Raw genomic sequence first — 4,403 nt, 5'->3', positions numbered from 1 at the left:
TTCGGGGAGTAAGGGGTCAGCGGCCCAAGATCGGTGCTCCAGGGCGCCACGACGCCTGGGGTCGCTGTGAGAGCCCCGGTGATCCTCGAGACGGTGAGGCCCGCCCCTGGGAGGTCTGAGTCCGCAAAGGGGACGCTCGGGGGAGCCGGCTACGGAACTTGGGAGCGAGATGGGGCCGTACGGAGCGCGTGGAAAGGGGTGTGCGAAAGAGGTGTGCGCAAGGTGGACCGGATGTGCGAGCGCGGGTGCCAGGGCCCGCGGGAAGGTGTGTCTCAGAGGTGAGAGGCGAGTGCAGGCTGGGAGACAACAACTTTCTCTCGCGGCGAGTTGGTCGAGCCTGGCGCCCTGCGCGTTCCCGGGCGGAGCGCTCGCTCCGAGACCCGCTCCCCGCCCAGCTCTCCAGCGGCGCGTGTGGTCGAGGGATCGCGGACAGGAGTCGGGACGACTGGGGCTCTGGACCGGTCGGCCCTCACGTACTCTGCACCCCCTGGAAGTTCCCCTGGCCTTGGGCCTCAGTTTCCCGGCCCGGGTTGGGGGACGGAAGGCCAGAGCAGAGTCACATCCCCTCCGCCCGCACCCGGTGCGCCGGGAACCCCGCAGCGGGCGGCAGCCTGACGTTAGCAGCTGCTCTCTATTCTGGGAAGTGCCGATGGCTCCCGGGGCTGCCGGGGCGAAGCCAGGTGGCGGGTGGGGAGGCGAGCGGGGAGGGGACAGGGGCTGCGGCCAGGAGGACGAAGCTCGCTGCGAGGCAGGGTTCAGTCCCAGAGCCGGAGCGGAGGCGCTCGGGCTGTGTAGGAGTTCCCCGAACATGGGAAGGGCCGGGAAAGGATAGAGGTCCTTGCAAGAGGAGGAACAAACGCGACCGACGGAAGAGGCAGGGTTGGGATGAGAGCTGCCCGAGCCGAGGGGCTTGGGAAGGAGCCAGACCGACTGGAGACCGCTGCGAGTTCAGAGGCCCCGCTGGAAGTCTGCTGGTTAGAGCCCATTCCCAGCCAGGAAATGAAATATTACAAGAAAGAAAAAAATTGGCAGGATTCAGAGGTGAAGGGACAGAAGGAGATTCCAAGATCTGGACTTGGGCTGGGTGGAGGGGCTTAGGAGAGGTGGTTTGACAGAAGAAATATGAGTGTTTTTTTTAAGGGGTCTCTTGGTGGAGAAGCCGCAAGTGTAGGGATGGAACGGGTTCGAATCTCCTGGCTGGGCTGTGAAATACTGTCTTTCCCAAGCTTTCCTGTTGATGAGGGGTGGAGGGAGCATGGTTCTTTAAGAAAGAAAGAAAAGAAAAAACACGTTCCTTGGACCCTAAAGACTGACTGTGACCCTGGATTTTGTATTTTCCACAAGTACTGCCAGGTGATTCTTGTCCCGAAAACACGGTCAGGTGCAAGGCCTATCTGCTTAGGGCTCAGATCTTCCTCCCCTCTGCCCCCAGCTGTGTATCCTGGAATGTTCCAGCATTTTTGAGCCTAGCTTTCTTCGTCTATAAAAAGAGGATAGAACAACCAACCCTTGGCAGGATTGGTGTAAGGGCTACATGAAGGATAACAGTAGTGTGTTGAGACACAGTGGACAAGCACTTGGTGCTTTTTTTTCTTTCCCCCAGAAACTTGCGAGCTTTAAAATACTTTCTTTTGGGGAAGGAGACTCCTTAAGTAATTATCCAGAGGAGGAAACAATGTATTTATTCTCACCTACATATTTGCAGTTGCTTTGGTTTCAAATATTAACATATTTCCTCTCTCTAGAAAAGGAATTGGATTTTACTGCTCCAGAAGTTGGGAGTGGCCATTTTTCCCCAAACTAATAGATGAGCGGGGTATGGATGCTTCCCTACTAAAATGTAGTGGAGAATCACAAATGAAAACTGCTGTGTGCATAAACTTCAGCAGACTGGGGGAGGGGGTAACTATCATCAGATTTGTAACACAGATGCCCTAACTCAGTGGTTCTCAACCTTCTGGCCCTTTAAATGCAGTTCCTCATGTTGTGACCCAACCATAAAATTATTTTCGTTGCTACTTCATAACTGTAATGTTGCTACTGTTATGAATCGTAATGTAAATATCTGATATGCAGGATGGTCTTAGGCGACCCCTGTGAAAGGGTCGTTTGACCGCCAAAGGGGTCGCGACCCACAGGTTGAGAACTGCTGCCCTAACTGGTATGGTCACCTTTATGTTTGCACGTTTTCTATCCAGTAATTCAGTTCTAAAAGAGAGACGAGAGAGCGGCAGGGATCATTGATCTCATTCTTCTCTGAAAGGTTAGTAAAACTTTTTTGTTGTAGAATATTTTCAGATATGTCAACTCCTTGGTTCTGCAAAACCACAAACATTTTAGCATGGGTTCTCTAGTGGGCAGCAAACATCTAAGGATTCTTGGCAGAGGTGGCTTCTGGTGAACTCTTCTGCCCTGTTTCACCAGGTCACATTCAAACTTTTTTTCCTGAGAAATAACTGCTCTTTGCTGTAATTTGTGTATTTCACCCTGCTGGTGGTTTGTAAACAGTGGTGCTGCAGAAGGGTTTGAATGGTAAGGATGATGGAGGACATGTTTCCACCACACCTCTGAGTTGTAGCATCCACACAGTTTCTTCTCCTGGGAGAGAGAGGAGGGTAGGGGACAACAAGAGGACAGCCTCCAAATGCAAAACCAGAAATCCAGAGGTCATTTCCCCTGCCTGACAAAACTTTATTTTCTATCTGTTTTCTCCTGAGTTCCCTTAACTCTTACCTCCATCCCAGAGATGAAATGGAAATTGATCTGGACTAAATTTAAACCTAATAAACCAAGATTTTATAAATGTTCAACTGAGGTCCGATTTTGGAGACATTCTTGTAGTAGGCATATTACTTTTTAAAGCATGTATTAACTGACCTTTTCCTCAAGAGTTTCAAAGGTAGTACAGATCCTCCTGCTTTCCCAATGATTCTTCTGGGCAGAATGGTGGTAAGGTAGCTGGGGCAAGATCTAGTAATATCACTTTGCAGGTAGGAAAACTGAGTGGTAAGAAAGTAGAACCGTTTCTTCATGGTCATACAGAGGACTTGAAACCTGCCGAGCAAGCACATTTTAGCTTACCATGAGCCAATGAAATATTAAGGCTTTGTCTCGGACTTTCATGACCAAAACATTGTTGTCTGTGGACAGAGCTCCTTCTGATAGCATAACCTTCTGAATCTGCTAAACTGTGGTGGGAATGTTTTTGTTCAACTAACGATGGTGGTCATTATGGCCAATGTTTCTAGGTAATATAAGGAGTATTCAGGAAAATGAAGCTCATTTGCTGTACTGTTTGAGAAGAAAATAATATCGGGTGGTGTCAGCCCCTGCTTGCTCATTGGGAACGATTCAGTGGTAGGGTGATCTCTTTTAGATACCTTTGCTTGAATCGGCAAAAGAGAAATTGTCTGACCTTAGTTGAGTTCATTCATCTCTCTGAGCTTCAGATTCCTCACTTGTAAAATAGCCCAACCTACTTCCTCCCTGTACACTTTGTCTCTCCTGCACTTTTCTTGTTTTTCATATACTGGGCCATCTCACAGCTCTGCTGCTCCCTTCCCCTGGAATGCATTTATTCCCCTGATAAACTCCTGCCTCCTCCTCTGATTTGACTCCAAGATACACACAGAACTTCATTTATTTATTTTAAAATATATTTTTACTGATTTCAGAGAGGAAGGGACAGGGAGAGAGATATAGAAACATCAGTGATGAGAGAGAATCATTGCTTGGCTTCCTCCTGCATGCTCCCTACTGGGGATGGAGCCCACAACCCAGGCATGTGCCCTTGCATGGAATCGAACCCAGGACCCACTGAGCCAAACCAGCTAGGGCCATAACTTTGTTTATACAGATAAAAAATATGTTGTCTGGTGGTGATGGTTGCATGACTTCGGGAATATACTAAAAACCACTGAAGTATACATTTTAAGTGGGTGAATTTGATGTTGTGTGAATTAAATGTCAATTTTTTAAGAATTGTATAAGAGGGGGGGTCAATTGGGGGAAAGGAGACATATGTAAAACTTTAGACAATAAAAAAAATAAAATAAATTATATAAGAAAAGAAAGTCTTCTCTTCCCTACTCGATGGCAAATTTCTAGAGAAATGAGGTCTTGTCTTTTTTATCCTTTGGCCAGTATCAAACCTGGCATATAATAGGGGCTCAGGCAGTATTTGTTGATTAAGCAATGACCATCGGAGGTTTACTCTAAGGATTAAATGGACATGTATGCTATGGTACCTGTTTTGCACAATGCTTGACATGTAGCAGGAGGAAATTTTCACTTTTCTTTCCTTGTTGAATTCATTCCTTTATTCATGGCATTACATAATGTTAGGCACTGAGGTGACAGAAGTGGGTAAACATCAGCCTGCTCTCAAAGAGTTTGTGATCAGT

Source organism: Myotis lucifugus, unplaced genomic scaffold (assembly GCF_000147115.1).
Source record: "Myotis lucifugus unplaced genomic scaffold, Myoluc2.0 scaffold_14, whole genome shotgun sequence".
Lineage (NCBI taxonomy): Eukaryota > Metazoa > Chordata > Mammalia > Chiroptera > Vespertilionidae > Myotis > Myotis lucifugus.
The sequence above is the reverse complement of the archived record's forward strand: the minus strand, read 5'-3'. Positions refer to the sequence as shown.